Source organism: Palaemon carinicauda, unplaced genomic scaffold, assembly GCF_036898095.1.
Source record: "Palaemon carinicauda isolate YSFRI2023 unplaced genomic scaffold, ASM3689809v2 scaffold141, whole genome shotgun sequence".
Lineage (NCBI taxonomy): Eukaryota > Metazoa > Arthropoda > Malacostraca > Decapoda > Palaemonidae > Palaemon > Palaemon carinicauda.
In genome coordinates this window covers 64,537-89,102 of record NW_027168938.1, presented here as the reverse complement: position 1 = coordinate 89,102, position 24,566 = coordinate 64,537, and the positions used below count along the sequence as shown (strand labels likewise).

At 48.1% G+C, this 24,566-nt stretch overlaps 1 long non-coding RNA gene across 2 annotated transcripts in view; it reads right to left on the bottom strand.

The window, feature by feature from the left end:
• LOC137635561 (uncharacterized) overlaps nt 1-24,566 on the bottom strand; it is a 45,871-nt gene that overhangs the window by 19,294 nt on the left and 2,011 nt on the right. For both annotated transcript variants that reach the window (XR_011042717.1, XR_011042718.1), the window contains exon 2: nt 17,962-18,124. This is a non-coding gene — a long non-coding RNA (uncharacterized lncRNA). The remainder of the gene's footprint in view (nt 1-17,961; nt 18,125-24,566) is intronic.

The window sequence follows — 24,566 nt, the reverse complement described above, 5'->3', positions numbered from 1 at the left end:
TTAGCGGGGGGGGTAGGGGAGTGGTAGCTAGCTACCCCTCCTCCCCCTCACACACAGGTGAATACTCACTTTCACTTAGAGGTAGGACTTGTCTTGGGGGACAGGGCTGGCGGGCAAATATGTGTAAATAGCTAAGGTTTGTATGGTTAGGAAAAATACAAATTATCTTCGAATTTGTCATTTGTTCCGTAACCGAAATACAAACCACGCTATTTACAAAGGGTGACTTATCCCTTAGGAAGGGTGGAAAGTCCCCAGCCATACTGGCTTTGGCTTTACCCGGGGACTCAGAATCCGAGTGAGTCGCACTCGAGAAAAGGAGTCCCTGCACCTCACAAGTTCCTTGCACCGCAAGGAACCATGTGGCCTACGTAAGCTTGTGTGTGAAGGAAGAAGTGTGACCCGTCCTAGGCAGTTGACCTGGAGTTCCAGAAGGAACTCTGGGTTAGGACGTTCCCAATACCACCTCGTCAGGGTATGGGGGACGCGACAGTATTGACTCAATACTCGGAACACAAGGAAGCATGGTTTACCTGCAGAGGTTCGAGGTCAGCTATGCAGAGACCAGGATGCTGCTTCCCCGTAGAGGGGATGATGAAGAAAGAAGTAAGGGCCAGACATACTTCTTTCGTTCATGCAGACTAAAACCTGATAACAATGCCCTCAACCTTCTGCTACCTGTCCAAAAAGGAGCCTGAGGTTAGACCAGCTGTTGTGTAGCCACCACAGAGCGATAGAAAACGTATCGAGACTCCTGTGGGTCACGCCCTGCAGGAAGCGGGCTGCGAAGGTCATCAGACGCTTCCAGACTCCAGCTTGTAGCACCTGCGTCACAGAGTAGTATTACTCGAAGGCGAGGGACGTTGCGATGTATCCAACATCGTGCTGTAGGGCGACGTGACGGGGGAGGGTCTGAAGACAGGTCGAGATGAATGTCCTTGAGTCCGGGCTGAAGAGGTATACTGGTGACTCTCCCCCCATGTCCTCCTTGTGTTCCCAAATCGGCTGCAACTGAGGCCAAACTGCAGCTGTTCCCAGCGCTAACCTCTCGATTCCTGTACTGGCAAGAAAGAGAAGGTCTTGGGACATCAGACACAGAATGGAGACTCAAAATCTTGAATGAATCGGACCGAAGGGTCGGGACCCTCAGATTCTGAGTCTAGCCAACAACTCAGGAGCGAGCCTGAATGTTGCCTTCTCCTCTTCCTTAGAAAGGGGGGGAGTAGTAAGAGACCAAGAAGATTGCTTACACACTGGCCGTGGCCAGAGTGAGCAGAAGACCCAAGGCGGAATACAATCCGAGGCCTGTCGTAAAAGGGTCTTGAGAAGATCTCTTAAAGGACTAAAAGTCCGAGCCATGCTCCAAGTCGGAGGTCTTCCTCCGACTAGGGCAGGGACGATCGTAGCTTCGCATGAGCGAGGATAGATCCAGCGGGCAGGAAAAAGTTATTCCTTTAAGCCTGAAGGTCAGGGAAAGGCTGAGCGACAGGCTTCATTGCCAAGAGCGGAAAGGAGTTTCCTCCCGCCGAAAGGCAATAAGACCGTTATTGCTGGAGAAGAGGCCTCACGGGAAGAGGTATATCTCCCACGGCACCAACCACCTTAGACTCTTCACTTTGCCTGGGAGACCCCTGTGGATGACTATCGCAGATGACGCGACCTCCGTACCGCGACTGTAGCGGGTTGTCTCTTCTAGAGGAGGAAGCGTAGTGTCTCCAGGCATGAAGCCGAAGCGACGCCCCGGTTCGGGAGAGATGTCGCAGTGTGGTTGCTTGAGTAGTCTGCGCCGTGGGAGAAGCTCTCCCGGGAGTTCCGTCAGGGGAAGCAGAGGGTCCAGAAACCGTTCTGCGCATAGTCCCAGTGGAGCTCTCCCATTGAAAGGTTGACAGACAACCTGGTTTTGTTGAGACCCATTGTCCGCAGACAAAAAGGAGGGAAGACGCAGGCGTCGAAGTTGTCCCACCATCACCGGAATGCATCTTGCCAGAGTCTCGGGGTCTGAGACTGGGGGGAAAACTAGCGGAAGCTTGAGGTTCCAAGCTGTCGCGATCAGGTCCCCCAGACCAGCACTTGCTGGTTACCCAAGGTCAAAGACCCTTAGGTACACTCTCTCTATGAGGCTCTGCTCGGATAGTCTGAGAGAAACATTCCCCTGCCTGGAATGAGAGAGCCGATGGTGGAATTGAGAGAATCTCAATCATCCCGGTATCTCTACTGCAAGATGTGAAGGTGTGAAAATGCGTCCCCTGCTGGTTAGCATGAAGTCGACACGCAACGGGGCGACTTGGCAGGAGCGGTAGGATCTGAAGAGGGGCCAGACTAAGGCCCTTAAGCCTGCCTGAATGATGGAGAGGTATCCTTCAGGTCTTGACCATAGGCCTGGACCGGAACATGCCCCCCCCCCTTTCCTTTGACGAGTCCGAGAACCGCATCAAGAATGTGGGGAAAGGACGAGAATATCCACTACCATCAAGAGGCTCCATAGGTCAACACCCATTGCAGGTTTAATAGTTCCGCTGGTCCCATAGGGCCAGGGAGTCCGGTTAAACATTGCCTGAAGCCACCGGAACTTGGATCGCCCCACATGGAACTTATCCTGAGGCGACCGTTCGGACTATAAACGGGTCAATGAGGAAAGAAGAACTAGGAAACGTTCCAAGGTAGGGCTGAAAACTCTGCTTGACTGAGAACAGGTACTGCGACTCTCCTCAGTCTTGCCACAGTCAACCGAAAGGAAGGCTCGGAGGATGTGGTAACAGAATCTGGCGTCCCCAGGTGGTCACCCATCCAAGTACCGACGTTGCTTAACCTCGCTGGACGGACGAGAAGCGGGGTTTCCAACGTGGTAAGGCGGTTGACTCAATATCATGGCCAGATACTCCAGATGTTGAGGCAGAGGAAGAGAAGGCTCCAAGCAAAATACCATGAGCCCACACTCATGGTCAGCATTCGGAAGCTTTTCCCGGCGCTGAAGAAGGTCGAAACCCGAGCCTACCGGAGTTGACCAGCCCTCCAAACAGCAGAGGAGGCGAAAGTCTGCACCTGAGCGGCCAAAAGGAAGGCAGGGAGAGTTCTCTGGGGAAACACACCTGCTATGCCACGGCGGGATAGCCACACTGCATCATAAGCAGGAATACTTGCAGTTTAGGCTGAATTCGACGAGCACCCTGGAAGATGGATGGAATGGAAACTGAAAGTACCCGTCCTTCCGATCCAGGGTTAAAGGAGTCCTGTCTCCTCGTTACCAGTCTGATCGATTCTGCTGGTCTACGCTGGCCGAAGTTTGTTCGACAAACTTGATCAGGGCTGAGAGGTCGACTATGGACATCCCCTCTCAGATCCTTCCTTACAAGAAAGGATCGACTGAGGGGGCCGGGGGTGAAGCCGTCGATGATCCTAAGGAAGACCTTCGCCTAAGGTATGGATCATTCTGCCCAACCGGGCAACTCTGCTGATGCTATGGCATAGAGGTTCAGAGACACTGAATTCGCTGACAGAGACGGCAGGCGCGATATCCTTGGCTACTCACAGAGATTGTGCGGGAATGGGCATCGGGAAGCTGTCATTCGGATGAGTAACCTTAAGCATCCTCCCAGCGAAAAAACCTGCAATCCTAGAGTTCGTGAACTCCTTTTAGGACTATGCCCTCCCCCGGGGAAGTCTCCCGTGCCATCTGTTCCTGACAGGAGGAAACTGCAATTGGACACCTTGTCCCAGTTGTCGTAGCCGATAACTTAGGCCGACGTGGTTGAAAGAAAAGGGAGCTGGAGCCCTGCAGAGTCTGGAAGAAAGCGCCTTGGAGGAGTGAAACCGGAAGTCGATTTACTCCGCACAGCAGATGTTTAAGTCTCTGTCCTTGGGCAAAGACAAAACTCTTCTCAAGGATGGAGGGGTGTCTGAGGTCGTTGACCTCCACAGATGAGACACCCGAAGGAAGCCTTCAGTCAGTGCGTCCAGATGGTACAACATCGAGCTTGTCCGCAAGTAGATACTTAACGACGAAAGGCCAAGGTGCCTGAGCTCGAGAGGAGGAAAGTACCCTTGATCTTCCTGTAGCTTCCTTGAACCAAACCTCGGGCCGTAACCGAGGAGGGAAAGAACCTGGTAAGCTCCCAGAGGAAGAGGTAAGCAGTCACCCCTTGTCCGATGGAGAAATCTTCAACGGAAAGCCCCCCCGCCAAAAATCCTTCCAGGGCGGGAGAAGGAGAGAGTACTCGTGCAGGAGTGGGGACCCTCGAGACCGACCTCTTGGGAACCAACTTCGCCCTGGGGGAAGTCACCACGAAGTCCACTCCTCTCTTTCTCTTCAGCGTAGGAGAGACAGCCGCTGGTTTGTTACCCTGGCCGGTGAGTGCTGGTTTCATAACCCTCATTAACGCCCGTGCCAGCGGATCAAACCATGTCTGCTGCTCCAAGGACACAGAGTCCGAAATCCTCGCTAAGGTGAAAGGGATCGGGCGATCCTTTGGAGAGGACACGACGGTTCCTGCCTGAAAAGAAGGTGGGAAGAATGCTGTACTGACCTGTCTTCGTCCTGCACTACCAACCTGTGCTTGGATGGAGGTGATCCCGAGTGCCGCCTAGGAGCAGGCGTCCCTGCTGCTACCACCGGCTGTGGAATTCGCCGCGAACTATGGTCGCGCGAGGGCGAACGGTCGCGCAAAGGCGAATGGTCGCGCGGGCGCACAGGCGAGTGGTCGCGCGGGCGCGCAGGCGAGCGGTCGCGCGGGCGCGCAGGCGAGCGGTCGCGCGGGCGCGCAGGCGAGCGATCGCGCGGGCGCGCAGGCGAGCGATCGCGCGGGCGCGCAGGCGAGCGATCGCGCGGGCGCGCAGGCGAGCGATCGCGCGGGCGCGCAGGCGAGCGATCGCGCGGGCGAGCGATCGCGCGGGCGCGCGATCGCGCGGGCGAATGGGCGTGACGGCGAGGGATCGTGCTGCCGCGTAGGTGAAGAAGATCGCTGGCGGTAAGCGATGGCGAGCAGCATGTGTAGGTGAATGATCGCGTGATAGGGTGCGATGGTGATCAGCATCCGCAAGAGGGCGAGCGTTCAGGGTTGTGCGATGAGGAGCAGCATGCGTAAGCGGGCAATCGTGCAGGGTTGTGCGATGGCGAGCAGCATGTGTAGGTGAATGATCGCGTGAAAGGGTGCGATGGTGATCAGCATCTGCAGGAGGGCGATCGTTCAGGGTGGTGCGATGAGGAGCAGCATGCGTAAGCGGGCAATCGTTCAGGGTTGTGCGATGGCAAGCAGCATGCGCAGGTGAATGATCGCGTGAAAGGGTGCGATGGTGATCAGCATCCGCAAGAGGGCGATCGTTCAGGGTTGTGCGATGAGGAGCAGCATGCGTAAGCGGGCAATCGTTCAGGGTTGTGCGATGGCGAGCAGCATGCGCAGGTGAATGATCGCGTGAAAGGGTGCGATGGTGATCAGCATCTGCAGGAGGGCGATCGTTCAGGGTGGTGCGATGAGGAGCAGCATGCGTAAGCGGGCAATCGTTCAGGGTTGTGCGATGGCGCGCAGTTGAGGGTCGCGCGATGGCGATCAGCATCCGCAGTTGAGGGTCGCGCGATGGCGATCAGCATCCGCAGTTGAGGGTCACGCGATGGCGATCAGCATCCGCAGTTGAGGGTCGCGCGATGGCGATCAGCATCTGCAGTTGAGGGTCGCGCGATGGCGATCAGCATCCGCAGTTGAGGGTCGCGCGATGGCGATCAGCATCCGCAGTTGAGGGTCGCGCGATGGCGATCAGCATCTGCAGTTGAGGGTCGCGCGATGGCGATCAGCATCCGCAGTTGAGCTAGTAGCTGGCGAACCATGTTCCTTCAGAAGTGTTGGAGAACGTTGGCGTGCCAGCTGTAACACACGTGGGCGATCCGGAGATCGCTGGCGAGCTGATGATCGCTGACGAGCTGACGATCGCTGGCGAGCTGATGATCGCTGACGAGCTGATGATCGCTGACGAGCTGATGATCGCTGACGAGCAGAAGGCTACGCGTGGAAGCCTGCGTAAAGAAGAGTCCTTGACCCCGACCTGAACCGAAGTTCTAGATCGCGAGGGCGAACGTGGGCGCACAGGGCACGTAACAGGAACCGCAGGGAAGATCATCTTGAAAGCGCTGACGAACAGGAGAGCGCTGACGAACAGAAGGGCGCGCAGGGAAACCCTGACACGCAAGGGAAGAACCCCCGTGGGGGCAACCCTTTGCCCCGAAGGGATCGTTGTCCGCCGGGAGACTGATGTCCGTCGGAAGACCGCTGTCCGTCGGGAAGACCGTTGTCCGTCGGGAAGACCGTTGCCCGTCGGAAGACGAGATTAGACTGCTGTCCATCTGCACCAAGACGGAAGATCGAGAAAAAGAAGTTGTAGGCTGCAAACGGAGATTCAAAAAGGCGCCTCAAGCACCCTTATAGGGAGATGAGAGGCCCTTACGACGAGGCGGACGGAGGGCCTTACGGCGAGGGAGGCCAACAGCAACAGCAACAGAAGAAACCTCCGAAGAGGAGTCTCTATGAGTGTACTCTCTCGCGAACGAAAGAGAAACACTTCGTGGAAGAGACTGGTCAGCCAGTGACCTAAAAGGGGCAATCCTCCGAAGAGGAGCTCCTGCAGTTGCCCAGCCCCTTGAGCGAAACTGCAGGTGCGACCGCTCAGCACCAAGAGCATAGTCGCACGAAAAAAAAAGGCAAGAGAAGAACCCCCCATAAGAGGAAAAGCTCAAGCCTGGACAGGAAAAAACTTCCCTCGGAAGGAAAGTTATCCGCCCAAGGAGGCAAGCCTCCTGACTGTTCTAAAATGAACTGGAGAGCTGTCCGTCGACACGGGAGTACTACCAGTAGAAGGAGACACGCCCCTGACGACAATACAAGGGGGGAGGCAGCAACAGCCGAATCCCCAGGACTCAACCAGACAGCTCACACCGTTGCTATATTACAGAAACGAACTAGATCGGTAACTGTAAAAAAATAAAACAAATAATATTAGTACACATTCATTCCCCCGGGAAGGCTCCGAAGAGGAATCCCGAGGAAAAGGAACAAGAATTACACAACAGGCACGTGCCCTCACAACCACTTACACTCGCGGAAGGAGAGCTGTAACCAAAACAGAATTATAACAATTATAATTATGTAACTATGTAATTATGTAATTTAAAAATGAATGAACACTAAAGAAAAAAAAACGAAAACCCCGAAAGGAATCGTTCTACAAGCTGAAAAATTAACAACTACAATTAGATTCATAAACTAATTGAGACAAAATGTACGGCGTAGCAACCCCACCCACACGGGAAGGAAGCTACAAGGGCGTAGTAAAACATAGTAAAAGGGTGAACGACCTCAAGAGAGAGAGAGAGAGAAAGACCGAAGTCAAACTCGATCGCAACCCATAAAATTAGGCCGTGGTGGCCTAACTGCCGAGGCCTCCACGTAGATATCGTACACTACACACACACATCTGAAAAGGAAACTTACTTATTTCTATACTCAAATATATATACAAACATGAAAACATGTTTACATATATATTGAGTAAAAGAAAAGTAAGCGAATAAGTAAAGACAAAACAGACAATGGCTGCCAAGCGAGGACCAAGACAGAGAGACGTCTGTCACAGTCCGAGCCAAAAGTGAAAGTGAGTATTCACCTGTGTGTGAGGGGGAGGAGGGGTAGCTAGCTACCACTCCCCTACCCCCCCGCTAACTAGCGCGGGGGTAATACACCCTCGTTAAATTCTAATGGCTCGCCATTTCAGCTACGCTAAAAGTAATAACCCTTTGTAAATAGCGTGGTTTGTATTTCGGTTACGGAACAAATGAGTTTTACCCTTAGGAGGGAGAAGTCTTAAAACCAACTGGCAGGTTTACATTCCTGGGAAATGTCTAAGAACTTTGGTACTGAATAGAAACAATAATGATGACTCATATCAGCCTCATAGACATGAAGATGAGGTATATGTTAGGATAAGTCCCTACTATGGACTGGTAGATCAAGGAAGAACCTATACCTGTATAATTGAAGTCAGTGATTTTATCATTATGGAAGCATTATAAACGACATAGCGAGATGTTTTCGTTGTCTTTGCCTCTTTGACATGATGAAATTCTTTCCAAAACAAAGGAAAACAGATGTGAAAAAGGGAATGTCAGAGGAAAACAAAAACGTGAACTAAAACGTGTACAGGTATTAATTTCTGGCACTGTTGTTCTGTTGGTTCTTTATGCATGCTGCATAAGATTTTTCATAACTCTGACCATCCTTTGCATCCAGATCTTCACAGAACGTACCATCCTGTACTGTGAATGTGAAAAGATGAATCATTTTAATGAAGTTAACATGAACAAATATTAAGGAAAAAAGAATATTAAAACAATTTAGATGAATTATAATAATCAAGTTAGGATATGTTGTTTAAATGTACGGTCATATGAGAACACGGGTGCATACAGTTGTCTATCCTCCCCTTCATCCAGGAGGATAAGGGAGATAATTCTGAACAAACTTATTGCTAAGAAACGTTGCTTGATCATGTGGCTCAAATGCATCTATCGTCCGGTCAAGCACATACCAGAGTAACTGTTGCACCCTAAGGAAGAGGTAAAAAGCCAGTCGATCTTACCTTCCCTTCTAAACTCACGTCATAACTGTCAATTTTTAGGCCCAAAGATGACTATTTTCAGCTAAAAATGTTACAGTATTTTGATTATAAAATAAATTTTTGAATATACTTACCCGGTGAATATATAGCTGCAACTCTGTTGCTCGACAGACAACTCTACGGAAAAACTCGCCAGCGATCGCTACACAGGTTGCGGGTGTGCCCAACAGCGCCATCTGTCGACCAGATACCCAGCTCTCATGTAAACAAAGACTCAATTTTCTCCTCGTCCCACTGCGTCTCTATTGGGGAGGAAGGGAGGGTCATTTAATTTATATTCACCGGGTAAGTATATTCAAAAATTTATTTTATAATCAAAATAAAATTTTTCAATATTTAACTTAGCCGGTGAATATATAGCTGATTCACACCCAGGATGGTGGGTAGAGACCAGTAATATATGTTTACACTTTTATGAGCTAAGAGTTTTTTATTTCATTTTAGAAGTTATCAAAATAACAAAAACAAAATAAATAGGTACCTGGTAAGGAAGTCGACTTGAACAATTACTCTGCCTTTTAAGTACGTCTTCCTTACGGAGCCTCGCGATCCTCTTAGGATGCTGATCGACCCCTAGGATCTGAAGTATCAAGGGTTGCAACCCATACAACAGGACCTCATCAAACCCCTAATCTAGGCGCTCTCAAGAAATGACTTTGACCACCCGCCAAATCAACCAGGATGCGAAAGGCTTCTTAGCCTTCCGGACAACCCAAAGAACAACAATAAAAACATTTCAAGAGAAAGATTAAAAGGGTATTGAATTAGGGAATTGTAGTGGTTGAGCCCTCACCCACTACTGCACTCGCTGCTACGAATGGTCCCAGTGTGTAGCAGTCCTCGTAAAGAGACTGGACATCCTTTAGATAAAAAGACGCAAACACTGACTTGCTTCTCCAATAGGTTGCGTCCATTATACTTCGCAGAGATCTATTTTGTTTAAAGGCCACGGAAGTTGCGACAGCTCTAACTTCGTGCGTCCTCACCTTAAGCAATGCTTGGTCTTCCTCACTCAGATGTGAATGAGCTTCTCGTATTAACAGTCTGATAAAGTAGGATAAAGCATTCTTTGACATAGGCAAAGATGGTTTCTTAACTGAACACCATAAAGCTTCAGATTGGCCTCGTAAAGGTTTAGTGCGCTTTAAATAGAACTTAAGAGCTCTCACAGGGCATAAGACTCTTTCTAGTTCATTACCTACAATATTCGATAAGCTGGGAATATCGAACGATTTCGGCCAAGGTCGAGAAGGCAGCTCATTTTTGGCTAGAAAACCAAGTTGTAGCGAACATGTAGCTTTTTCTGACGAAAATCCGATGTTCTTGCTGAAGGCATGAATCTCACTGACTCTTTTAGCTGTGGCTAAGCATACCAGGAAAAGTGTCTTTAAAGTGAGATCTTTCAGGGAGGCTGATTGTAGCGGCTCAAACCTGTCTGACATGAGGAATCTTAGTACCACGTCTAAATTCCAACCAGGTGTAACCAAACGACGCTCCTTCGTGGTCTCAAAAGACTTAAGGACGTCCTGAAGATCTTTATTGTTGGAAAGATCTAAGCCTCTATGCCGGAAGACCGATGCCAACATGCTTCTGTAGCCCTTGATAGTGGGAGCTGAAAGGGATCGTCCTTTTCTCAGGTATAAGAGAAAGTCAGCTATTTGAGCTACAGAGGTACTGGTCGAGGATACAGAGACTGACTTGCACCAGTCTCGGAAGACTTCCCACTTCGATTGGTAGACTCTAAGGGTGGATGCTCTCCTTGCTCTAGCAATCGCACTGGCTGCCTCCTTCGAAAAGCCTCTAGCTCTCGAGAGTCTTTCGATAGTCTGAAGGCAGTCAGACGAAGAGCGTGGAGGCTTTGGTGTACCTTCTTTACGTGTGGCTGACGTAGAAGGTCCACCCTTAGAGGAAGACTTCTGGGAACGTCTACTAGCCATCGAAGTACCTCGGTGAACCATTCTCTCGCGGGCCAGAGGGGAGCAACTAGCGTCAACCTTGTCCCTTCGTGAGAGGCGAACTTCTGCAGTACCTTGTTGACAATCTTGAACGGTGGGAATGCGTATAGATCTAGATGTGACCAATCTAGGAGAAAGGCATCTATATGTATTGCTGCTGGGTCTGGGACTGGTGAGCAATATATTGGGAGCCTCTTGGTCAGCGAGGTTGCAAAGAGATCTATGGTTGGTTGGCCCCAAGTGGCCCAAAGTCTCTTGCATACATCCTTGTGGAGGGTCCATTCTGTTGGAATTACTTGCCCTTTCCGACTGAGACAATCTGCCATGACATTCAAGTTGCCTTGGATGAACCTCGTTACTAGTGTTATGTCTTGACCTTTTGACCAGATGAGCAGGTCCCTTGCGATCTTGTACAACGTCAGTGAGTGGGTCCCTCCTTGCTTGGAGATGTACGCCAAGGCAGTGGTGTTGTCCGAGTTCACTTCCACCACTTTGCCTCGAAGGAGAGACCTGAAGCTTTTCAAGGCCAGATGTACTGCCAGCAGCTCCTTGCAGTTGATATGCATGATCCTTTGACTCGAGTTCCACAGTCCTGAACATTCCTGACCGTCTAATGTCGCGCCCCAGCCTACGTCCGATGCGTCCGAGAAGAGAACGTGGTTGGGATTCTGAACAGCCAGGGGAAGACCCTCTCTTAGATTGATACTGTCCTTCCACCAAGTCAGACAAGACTTCATCTTTTCGGAAATGGGGATCGAGACCGCTTCTAGCGTCTTGTCCTTTTTCCAGTGAAATGCTAGGTGATATTGAAGAGGACGGAGGTGTAGTCTTCCTAATGACACAAATTGTTCCAGGGATGATAGCGTCCCTATCAGACTCATCCACCGCCTGACTGAGCAGTGTTCCTTCTTCAGCATGTTCTGGATGCATAACTGGGCTTGGCTTATTCTGGGGGCCGACGGAAAAGCCCGAAAAGCTAGACTGTGAATCTCCATCCCTAAATACACAATAGTTTGGGATGGGACCAGTTGCGACTTTTCCATATTGACAAGGAGACCCAATTCCTTGGTCAGATCTAGAGTCCACTTTAGATCCTTCAGACAGCGACGACTGGAAGAGGCTCTGAGAAGCCAGTCGTCCAAATAAAGGGAGGCTCGGATGTCCGATAAATGGAGGAATTTGGCTACATTCCTCATCAGCCTCGTAAACACAAGAGGAGCTGTGCTTAGGCCAAAGCACAGGGCCCGAAACTGGTAGACCACCTTTTCGAAAATGAATCTCAGAAAAGGTTGGGAGTCCGGGTGGATGGGGACGTGGAAGTAGGCGTCCCTTAGGTCTAACGAGACCATCCAGTCTTCCCTTCTGACCGCTGCTAAGACTGACTTTGTGGTCTCCATGGAGAACGTCTGCTTTGTGACAAAGACATTCAGAGCACTGACGTCTAGCACCGGCCTCCACCCTCCTGTCTTCTTTGAAACCAAGAAGAGGTGGTTGTAGAATCCCGGAGATTGAAGGTCCGAGACTTTGACCACCGCTCCCTTCTCTAGCAAAAGAGACACTTCCCGTTTCAAGGCTCGTCTCTTGTCTTCCTCTCTGTACCTGGGAGAGAGATCGATGGGAGACGTTGCTAGAGGGGGTTTCCGTACAAAAGGGATCTTGTACCCCTCTCTGAGCAACTTCACAGATTGTGCATCTGCGCCTCTCTTCTCCCAGGTCTGCCAGAAGTTCTTGAGTCTGGCTCCCACTGCTGTCTGAAGATGCGGGCAGTCAGACTCTGCCCTTATAGGACTTGGATCCTTTCTTCTTCCCTCGCTTCCCTTCGGCACGAGCACCTCCTCTGCTGGAGGCTCTGCCACGAAAGGGCGGAATAAATCGAGACGCTGGAGTGTCCATCCTTGGTCTAGCTGACAAGGTAGGCAAAGGGGGAGCTTTGCGAGCTGAGGACGCAACAAGATCGTGAGTGTCCTTCTGCACTAACGAAGCGGCTATTTCCTTAATCAGGACTTCTGGAAAAAGGCACTTGGAAAGAGGAGCAAAGAGAAGCTCAGATCTCTGGCACGGTGTAACTCCAGCAGAAAGGAATGAGCAGAGATTTTCTCGCTTTTTTAGGACTCCGGACACAAATGATGCAGCAAGCTCATTAAACCCATCACGTACGGCCTTGTCCATGCAGGACATAATGAGCAAGGAAATCTCTTTATCTGTCGAAGAGATCTTCCTGCTTAGGGCTCCTAGACACCAGTCTAAGAAGTTAAAAACTTCAAAGGCCCTAAAGATTCCTTTCAAAAGGTGGTCCAGGTCCGATGATGACCAACATATCTTTGAGCGTCTCATGGCAAGGCGGCGGGGAGAGTCTACAAGACTTGAGAAGTCGCCCTGGGCAGAGGCAGGAACTCCCAAGCCGAGAACTTCTCCCGTGGCATACCAGACGCTCGATCTAGAAGAGAGTCTAGCAGGGGGAAAAGCAAAGGCTGTCTTCCCTAAACTCTTCTTGGACTGCAACCATTCTCCTATCACCCGCAAAGCTCTCTTGGACGAGTCTAGTAAAGGCAGGAGTGGTAGACGGCATGCCTAAAACAAACTCTGAAGGCGGAGAACGAGGAGCCACAGAAACAAACTGGTCAGGAAACAGCTCTTTGAAAATGGCCAAAACTTTTCTAAAGTCCAAAGAGGGTTGAGTAGACTTAGGCTCGTCCAATTCTGATTGTGGTTCATCTATATGTGCAGCAACATCATCATCAGAAAGTTCCTCATCCGACAACTGATGAGGAAACGGCAACGGAGTGGGTAACGGCTGGTTCGCTGAGTCCGGTCGCACTGGTGCATGCGTGACTGAGCCGGACGCAACGTCATGGAACTGCTGCCCAGTCTGTGAGCTGGCAACAACCATGGTAGCGCGGGGACGCACAGCGTCTACCCCAGACTGTCTAGACTGATGGGGTTGCGCAGTGGAAACCACACTGGGTTGCGGAGGTTGACGCACCGCGTCAAAACAAGGCAACTCTGACGGTTGTTGAACATCCAGAACGTCAACGGCAACCTCCGTGCGTCGCTTAACGTCAACATGCGGCTGGCAGATCACACTGGAACGCATGGGTGGAGGAACTCTCTCAACTGGTGTGCGTGAGAAGGTTACCTCAGCGTCCACAGGACGCACAACCGATCGCGTGGAGGGTTGTAGGCTAGGTACTGCACTAGCTGGTACGGCAGCAACCTTCTCCGCACGAAAGTCCTGCATCAGAGACGTAAGTTTAGACTGCATGTCTTGCAGTAGAGACCACTTAGGGTCTACGGGAGCAGGTGCGGCGACAGACGGTGTTACTGTCTGAAGCGGTACCGCTTTGCCTCTCTTAGGCGGTGAGCAGTCATCGGATGACGGCAACGAGTCCGAACTGACCCAGTGGCTACAACCGGGCCGTTGGACTTGTGCTGAAGGGACCGATTTACGTTTTAACGGTCGCGAGACCTTGGTCCAAAGTTTCTTGCGAGAAACACCTTCAGAAGACGAGGTATAAATGGGCTCTCTCGTCTTAGGTAGGTAGGAGCGATCTTGGGTAGAAACGCCCGATACCACGGAGGGAACGTCTGTTCGCTGATTAAAGCCTCTCGAACCCATGCGTCGTACGACATTGCTTCTCCCCTGGACTTGGGAGCTTGCAAGAGGTCCCGGACTAGGAGGACGACAGGCACGAACAGACGAACCCTCAAGCGCAACACTGTCCACAACACTATCACTTGGCACTTTAGCACTTCCCACTGCACTTTGGCACTTAAGCTCCTTCACATCCGCCATGAGCTGATTACGGTCACTAGCAAGGGACTCAACTCTCTCACCCAGAGCCTGGATGGCACGCATCATATCAGCCATCGATGGTTCCTGAGTGCCAGGAGGGGGGTTAGGAGCAACCACTACAGGGGAAGGAATAGGTTGTGGGGCATGAGGAGAGGATATATCAATAGAACGAGAAGAACTTCTCCTAACTCTATCTCTCTCTAGCCTACGTGTGTACTTTTGAAATTCGATAAAATCGAATTCCGAAAGGCCAACGCACTCCTCACACCGATCTTCCAATTGACAGGTTTTATCCCGACAATTGGAACAAACAGTGTGAGGGTCGATAGAAGCCTTCGGAAGACGCCTAGAACAGTCCCTAGCATTGCATTTCCTAAATTTGGGGACTTGTGAAGGGTCAGCCATTTTGAATTGGTCAAGGGAAATTCCAAAAAACGATCAAAAAGTCATCAACAAAGAATCCGATATCAAAAAGAGTTCAAGGATTTGTGTGAAGAAAAACCCTGCACAGCGAAAGCTCAAAACTAGAATATACTACTTCACCAATTAGATGTGAAAAACTCCAGTTTAGCAACAGCGAGTAAAGTACGTCTTGTCGACACGTCGACAGAGAGAAAATTGAGTCTTTGTTTACATGAGAGCTGGGTATCTGGTCGACAGATGGCGCTGTTGGGCACACCCGCAACCTGTGTAGCGATCGCTGGCGAGTTTTTCCGTAGAGTTGTCTGTCGAGCAACAGAGTTGCAGCTATATATTCACCGGCTAAGTTAAATATTGAAAAATCAATTACCACATGACGTTCACCTTTACAGTGAGCCCTCACTACTTCGCGGTTCGACCATCGCGGATTTTTTTCATAACGCATGTATATACATATATCGCGGATTTTCCGGAAATTTCGAAAATACCGCTATGTGACCGATGGTGCGAGATTGGAGAAAGTAAGGAAAATTAAATCATGATTGATTTCAATATAAATAAAACTTTGAGGAACAACAAAGATATCATTTGTTAAAGAGATAGAGAGGGGTAAGGAATGGGAGGTAGTGAAAAGTAGCCCACAGAGAGAGAGAGAGAGAGAGAGTGCGTGTGTGTGTGTTGTTTTAAATGTAATAAACAAAAAAATTTTATAGGTTATAACACATTGGTGCTTATGTAATATCAACTGTATACTGTAGACGGTTTGAATAAGTTAAGAAATGGTATAAACGATACTTTGTTAGTGTATCCGTACACTCTCAAGAGCGGCAGCTAGACGTCAGCTGATCTAATCACAGCCAAAAGTAAAACAAAAAGAAGTCAACAATACTCAATTTTTAAAACGCACCCGAAATTTAAAAACAAAAGTACACGCTTTCTTAATGTGCAATTAACTATTTAAAGAGAAGCAATTTTCTAGAACAAAATGATGTTTCCCAAAAAATAGTGGTTTGCTGATGAAATCGGATGCCGTATTTTTAGCAACGATTGAAATGCATGTAAAGTCGGCATAATTTTTTCGTTTCGTATTTAATTGACACTAAGAAAACTAATTTTAGTTTCTTCATCTATATGTAAGTATTGTATAACACGAAGAGAGAGAGAGAGAGAGAGAGAGAGAGAGAGAGAGAGAGAGAGAGAGAGAGAGAGAGAGAGAGAGAGAGAGAGAGAATCAGCTGTTGTAATGAATGCCGTGTTTTTCTTTCGTGAGAATTTCATCGCCACAACTATAACAACAACATACTGTACTGAACTTTACAGTATTATACAGACTACTGTAATATGATAAAGTAAAATATTTGTAATAACCTATTTTATATGAAATGGGGCTATTTTTTTTGTTTAAAATTTACATTTACGTACGTAAGACAACTCTCTCTCTCTCTCTCTCTCTCTCAAAATGTTTTCCTGCTTTGCTACGTATGTATGATTTTATATAGATACGGTAAATAATATTTGTAATAACATTTTCTAAAAGCTTTTACTGTAATATCATTATTTATCACTTTCATCATGCGCGTTAAATGCCTTCGTTTGTTTACTGAGCATACTTTATGACGCCGTCGTTTCAGGCGGCGTCATAAAGAAAAACATTTCATTTGGAAGTCCTAAGAAAAATTAAGTAAAACATTAGTAATAACAAAATCAACATACTGTACTGAATAATCAATATAATCGATGCAAAAACTAACCTATACACAGATGTGTAAATGCGTTTGTTTCTTCATTATGATCAGAAATAAATGTAAACAAAACAGTGGTTGCCATTTTTTATCGTGCTTTTTGGCGTGTTTAGGAAACGCATGATATAAAATCACCTTTAATATTTGTGCCTGTTTTAGTTTAGGGTACTGTAATACATGCATTAAGTGTTCTGTACATTAAAGGGTGGTTTGTTAACAGTACTACATACAAGGGAAGGTTTTAAAAGTCTGAATATACATGTTAAATAAATACGTAAATATGGTGTCACTACTTCGCGGATTTTCCCCTATCCCGGTCGGGTCTGGAACCTATCTACCGCGATAAACGAGGGCTCACTGTATACAAATTCCAGGCTTGTGTTAAAAAAAGAAGAATGGATTATTAAATCTTTTACCCCCAGGCTATTTGGAAATTTCCAACCCTTAACCCCCAAGGAACTCCACCAAGGACTCACTTTTCCGTTGTGCTGTCATTTTTTATATATCTGTAACACCAGGACCATCCCCAATAAATATGGCTATGACTGTCTTAAAACCATCCTTTAAGTAGATCCCTATAGCTCAAAAAGCCAGGGTATCAACACCAACAATGCAGTCTATTAACCCTTTAACCCCCAGGATATTTGGAAATTTCCAACCCTTAACCCCCAAGGGGCTATTTTTTTCCCAGCACATTTTGCAGTATATTTTTTTCAAATTGCTCTAACAGCCTTAATTTTTGTCATAGAGAGGTCAGGTTGGTCTCATTCTCTTGGAAAATGCCTGAATTTTCTCAAAAAATTATCAAAAATATGAAAAAATTGAATCTTATAGCATTTTTTGCGAGGACGTACCGGTACGTCCATGGGGGTAAAGGGATGGCTTTTGTGAAACGTACCAGTACGTCCTTTGGGGGTAAAAGGGTTAAGGCCAAATGCTTCATCCCTTACACATCAGGCATATCATCAACCCATACCTCAAAGTAATTCACTATACTGTACCTAAAAACCGTAATTAATCCCTATAACAATACTGTATCACTGTCCTGTACTACAGTAAATAGAGCACTTGATCTGTACTTATTCACATAGTATACAGTACTGTATAAATCTAGAATACAACTATGCTAGTCATCAAATAATAGAAAATATTTTTAAAATCACCACAATGTAAAGTAGAACACAAACCTTATCTTGCAATGGAATTTATAGTATAGAGAATTAAAATAAAGTGGTTCCAAATTCAACATGATATATGACAAAATACATCATGGTCATTTAGTATTGTACAAAAGCAATAAGAAATTTCCATTTTAACGAGGATTTAATTGCTAAATGTATATTTTTATTGAAAGAATAAAAACATCAGCTACTTACTGATCGATTATATTTACCTGTTCTTTCTTCAGAACACCGAATACACCGTTATTGAGCCATCATAAAAAATTAATGTTCTTGCAAACATTACTTGTATGTCCCTTTCCAAAACTAGCTTGGGTTAGGTTACTTCACTGGCATAAAAGTTCATATCTTGCTGGATCATATTTAACAAGTAACCTGGAATATACAGAAAAATTAGAAAACACACATACAAAACAGCTTAACCCTTTTACCCCCAAAGGACGTACTGGTACGTTTCACAAAAGCCATCACTTTACCCCCATGGACGTACCGGTACGTCCTTGCAAAAAAATGCTATAAAAATTAGTTTTTCATATTTTTGGATAATTTTTTGAGAAAATTCAGGCATTTTCCAAGAGAATGAGACAAACCTGACCTTTCTATGACAAAAATTAAGGCTGTTAGAGCAATTTAAAGACAATATACTGCAAAATGTGCTGGGAAAAAAATAACCCCTTGGGGATTAAGGGTTGGAAATTTCCAAATACCCCGGGGGTAAAAGGGTTAAATGAACAATAGTATAGTACAGTATTAATGTGGCTTATGAGGGGCCGTATATATTAGCATAGCATAAAACTAATTCCAAGAATATACAAACAAGCCTTTATTAAATTATGCAACTAACTTTTTGATGACTAATTTCCTCTTAAAGGGTTAAATATTAAACAATTTTTCTTCATCAGCTGATTTTATGGGATTTAGAGCGAAAAGGCTTTTCTTTATCAGCCACATGACCGAATATAAATATGTTATTTTTATTAATAAAATAAATTTTTGAATATACTTACCTGGTGATCATATAAGCTGTCAGCTCTGCTGCCCGACAGAAAAACCTAAGGACAAAATACGCCAGCGATCGCTATACAGGTGGGGGTGTACATCAACAGCGCCATCTGTCGAGCAGGTACTCAAGTACTCCATGTAAACACAGAACCAATTTTCTCCTCGGTCCACTGGGTCTCTATTGGGGAGGAAGGGAGGGTCCTTTAATATATGATCACTGGGTAAGTATATTCAAAAATTTATTTTATTAATAAAAATAACATTTTTCAATATTAAACTTAGCCGGTGATCATATAAGCTGATTCACACCCAGGGGGGTGGGTAGAGACCAGCATTACATGTTTACATTATTAAGAGCTAAGTATTTTGTATTTCATTTTAGCAGTTATTCAAAATAACAAACAAAATAAATAAGTACCTGGTAAGGAAGTCGACTTGAACAATTACTCTGCCTTTTTAAGTACGTCTTCCTTACTGAGCCTCGCGATCCTCATAGGATGCTGTGCGACTCCTAGGATCTGAAGTATCAAGGGTTGCAACCCATACTAAAGGACCTCATCAAAACCTCTAATCTAGGCGCTTCTCAGGAAAAGAATTTGACCACCCGCCAAATCAACCAGGATGCGAAAGGCTTCTTAGCCTTCCGGACAACCCAAAAACAACAATAAAAAACATTTCAAGAGAAAGATTAAAAAGGTTATGGAATTAGGGGAATGTAGTGGTTGAGCCCTCACCCACTACTGCACTCGCTGCTACGAATGGTCCCAGGGTGTAGCAGTTCTCGTAAAGAGACTGGACATCTTTAAGATAAAAAGACGCGAACACTGACTTGCTTCTCCAATAGGTTGCGTCCATTATACTCTGCAGAGATCTGTTTTGTTTGAAGGCCACTGAAGTTGCGACAGCTCTAACTTCATGTGTCCTTACCTTCAGCAAAGCATGGTCTTCCTCATTCAGATGGGAATGAGCTTCTCGTATCAACAGTCTAATATAATAGGGAACTGCATTCTTCGACATAGGTAAAGAAGGTTTCTTAATAGCACACCATAAAGCTTCTGACTGTCCTCGTAAAGGTTTAGTTCGTTTTAAATAGAACTTAAGAGCTCTAACAGGGCACAAGACTCTTTCTAGTTCATTTCCAACCAAATTAGAAAGGCTTGGAATATCGAACGATTTCGGCCAAGGACGAGAAGGTAGTTCGTTTTTGGCTAGAAAACCAAGCTGCAAAGAACATGTAGCTGTTTCAGATGAAAATCCGATGTTCCTGCTGAAGGCGTGTATCTCACTGACTCTTTTAGCTGTAGCTAAGCAGACGAGGAAAAGAGTCTTTAAAGTGAGATCTTTAAAGGAGGCTGATTGTAGCGGATCGAACCTTTCTGACATAAGGAATCTTAGTACCACGTCTAAATTCCAACCTGGTGTGGCCAAACGACGCTCCTTCGAGGTCTCAAAAGACTTAAGGAGGTCCTGTAGATCTTTGTTGTTGGAAAGATCTAAGCCTCTGTGACGGAAGACTGCTGCCAACATGCTTCTGTAACCCTTGATCGTGGGAGCTGAAAGAGATCTTTCCTTCCTCAGATATAAAAGGAAGTCAGCTATTTGAGTTACAGAGGTACTGGTTGAGGATACTGATACTGATTTGCACCAGCTTTGGAAGACTTCCCACTTCGACTGGTAGACTCTAAGAGTGGATGTCCTCCTTGCTCTAGCAATCGCCCTGGCTGCCTCCTTCGAAAAGCCTCTAGCTCTTGAGAGTCTTTCGATAGTCTGAAGGCAGTCAGACGAAGAGCGTGGAGGCTTGGGTGTACCTTCTTTACGTGTGGCTGACGTAGAAGGTCCACTCTTAGCGGAAGTGTTCTGGGAACGTCCACTAGCCATTGCAGTACCTCGGTGAACCATTCTCTCGCGGGCCAGAGGGGAGCAACCAACGTCAACCTTGTCCCTTCGTGAGAGGCGAACTTCTGCAGTACCTTGTTGACAATCTTGAACGGGGGAAATGCATAAAGGTCTAGATGGGACCAATCCAGTAGAAAGGCATCTATATGAACTGCTGCTGGGTCCGGGATTGGCGAGCAATAATTTGGGAGCCTCTTGGTCATTGAGGTTGCAAAGAGATCTATGGTAGGTTGGCCCCATGTGGCCCAAAGTCTCTTGCATACATTCTTGTGAAGGGTCCATTCTGTTGGGATGATTTGACCCTTCCGACTGAGGCGGTCCGCCATGACATTCATGTTGCCTTGAATGAACCTCGTTACTAGAGACAGGTTTAGATCTCTTGACCAGGTGAGGAGGTCCCTTGCGATCTCGTACAACTTCAGAGAATGGGTCCCTCCTTGCTTGGAGATGTACGCCAAGGCCGTGGTGTTGTCGGAGTTCACCTCCACCACCTTTCCTAGAAGGAGGGACTTGAAGCTTTTCAAGGCCAGATGAACTGCCAGTAGCTCCTTGCAGTTGATATGTAACGCTCTTTGCTCCGCGTTCCAGGTGCCCGAGCATTCCCGAACGTCTAATGTCGCACCCCAGCCCGTGTCCGATGCGTCCGAGAAGAGAACGTGGTTGGGGGTCTGAACAGTCAGTGGCAGACCCTCTCTGAGGTTGATGTTGTCCTTCCACCAGGTCAGTGATGACTTCATCTTCTCGGAAATAGGGATCGAGACCGCTTCTAGCGTCTTGTCCTTTCTCCAGTGAACAGCCAGGTGAAATTGAAGGGGACGGAGGTGCAGTCTCCCTAACGCAATGAACTGGTCCAGTGATGAAAGCGTCCCTATCAGACTCATCCACTGTCTGACTGAACATCGGTCCTTCATTAGCATGTTCTGGATGCATCCTTGGGCTTGACTTATTCTGGGGGCCGACGGAAAAGCCCGAAAAGCTTGACTGTGAATCTCCATCCCTAGGTACACTATAGTTTGGGATGGGACCAGTTGGGACTTTTCCATATTGACCAGGAGACCCAATTCCTTGGTCAGATCTAGAGTCCACTTTAGATTCTCCAGACAGCGACGACTGGACGAAGCTCTTAAAAGCCAGTCGTCCAAATAGAGGGAGGCTCTGATGTCTGCTAAATGCAGGAATTTGGCAATATTCCTCATCAGTTTCGTAAAGACAAGAGGCGCCGTGCTTAGGCCAAAGCACAGGGCTTGAAATTGGTAGACAACCTTCCCGTAAACGAACCTTAGAAAAGGTTGGGAATCTGGGTGGATGGGGACGTGAAAGTAAGCGTCCTTGAGGTCTAAAGAGACCATCCAGTCTTCCTTCCTGACCGCTGCTAGAACAGACTTTGCCGTCTCCATGGCGAACGTCTGCTTGGTGACAAAGACATTCAGAGCACTGACGTCTAGCACCGGTCTCCACCCTCCTGTCTTCTTTACCACTAAGAAGAGACGGTTGTAGAAGCCCGGGGATTGATGGTCCCGGACTTTGACTACCGCTCCCTTTTCTAGTAAGAGAGACACCTCTTGCTTCAAAGCTAGTCGCTTGTCCTCCTCTCTGTACCTGGGAGAGAGGTCGATGGGAGTCGTTGCTAGAGGGGGCTTGCGCAAGAATGGGATCTTGTACCCCTCTCTGAGCAACTTCACAGATTGTGCATCTGCGCCCCTGTTCTCCCAGGACTGCCAGTAGTTCTTGAGTCTGGCTCCCACTGCTGTCTGAAGAATGTGGCAGTCAGACTCTGCCTCTAAAGGACTTGGTACCTTTCTTCTTGCTCCCACGTTTCCCTTCGGCACGAGCACCTCCTCTGCTGGAGGCTCTGCCACGAAAGGGCGGAATGAATCTTGACGCTGGAGTATCCACCCTGGGTCTAGACACGGAAGGCAAAGGGGTGGCTTTGCGTGCAGATGACGCAACTAGGTCATGCGTGTCTTTTTGAATCAAGGAGGCAGCAATCTCCTTGATCAACTCCTCTGGGAAAAGGCACTTCGAGAGAGGGGCAAACATAAGCTCCGACCTCTGACATTGAGTTACTCCAGCTGACAAGAAGGAGCAAAGGTTTTCTCGTTTCTTGAGGACCCCGGAAACGAACGAAGCCGCAAGCTCACTGGAACCGTCCCGTATGGCCTTGTCCATGCAGGACATAATGAGCATGGAAGTTTCCTTGTCAGAAGGGGAGGTCTTCCTGCTCAACGCTCCCAAACACCAGTCCAAAAAGTTGAACACTTCGAACGCTCTGAACACTCCTTTCATCAGATGATCTAAATCTGAAGGAGTCCAACAAATCTTGGAGCGTCTCATTGCCAGCCTGCGGGGAGAGTCTACTAGACTTGAGAAGTCGCCCTGGGCAGAGGCAGGAACTCCCAAGCCGAGAACTTCTCCCGTGGCATACCAGACGCTCGATCTGGAAACGAGTTTCGCAGGGGGAAACAAGAATGCTGTCTTCCCCAGGTGCTTTTTGGACTGCATCCAATCACCCAACACCCTTAAAGCTCTCTTGGACGAGCGGGCGAGGACGAGCTTCGTAAAGGCAGGCGCAGATGACTGCGTGCCTAAAGCGAACTCAGATGGAGGTGAGCGTGGGGCCGCAGAAACAAACTGATCTGGATATAAGTCCTTGAACAGTGCAAGTACTTTTCTAAAGTCCAGGGAGGGAGGCGTGGTCTTGGGTTCGTCGATGTCCGTGTGCGGGTCGTCAAGGTGTGCAGCGTCGTCATCATCAGAGAGTCCATCGTCTGAAAGCTGAAGAGGAAGCGGCAAAGGAGTAGGCATTGGCTGGTCAGCTGAGTCCGGCAGCACGGGTGCATGCGTGACTGCACTGGACGCAACGTCATGGAACTGTTGGTCAGTCTGAGAGCAGGCAACAACCATAGCTGCGCGGTGGCGCAAAGCGTCTACTCCCGACTGTATAGTCTGCTGTGGGCGAGTAGGGGTAACCACAGTGGGTTGCGGAGGTTGACGCACCGCGTCAAAACAAAACAACTTAGGTTGTTGTTGTTGTAACTCGCGAACGTCAACGGAGGGTTCCGTGCGTCGGCGAACGTCAACATGCGGCTGGCAGGGTACAGTGCGCATGGGTGGCGGGACTCTCACAGCTGGAGTGCGGGAGAAGGTAGCCTCAGCGTCAACTGGACGCACAACCGTGGTTGGTTGTAGGCTAACGGGTGCAGCGTCAACCTTCTCCGCACGAAAGTCCTGCATTAACGAAGACAACTGTGTCTGCATGGTCTGCAGCAAAGCCCACTTAGGGTCTACAGTAGCAGGTGCGGCAACAGACGGTGTTACTGCCTGTTGCGGTACCGCTTTGCCTCTCTTAGGAGGTGTGCAGTCATCTGAAGACCGCAGCGAGTCCGAACTGACCCAGTGGCTACAACTGGGCCGTTGGACTTGCGCGGAAGGGACCTTGCGTTTGAGAGGTCGTGAGACCTTGGTCCATTGTTTCTGCCGAGAAACATCTTCCGCAGACGAGGAATGAATGGGCTCTCTCGTCTTCTTGTGGGTGGGACGATCTTGGCAAGATACGTCCGAAACCACGGAGGGAACGTCTGTCCGCTGATTAAAGCCTGTCGAACCCTTTGGTCGTACGACATTGCTTCTCCCCTGGGCTTGGGAGCTTGCAAGAGGTCCCGGACTGGGAGGACGACAGGCACGAACAGACGCACCCTCAAGCGCAACACTAACACTTTTCACAACACTTCCACTCACTAGGTCACTACCCACTGCACTCTTACCCTTCAACTCCCTGACATCTGCCATGAGTTGGTTACGGTCACTCGCCAATGACTCGACTCTCTCACCCAGAGCCTGGATGGCACGCATCATATCTGCCATCGAAGGTTGTTGAGTGCTAGAAGGGGGATCAGGAGCAACCACTACAGGGGAAGGA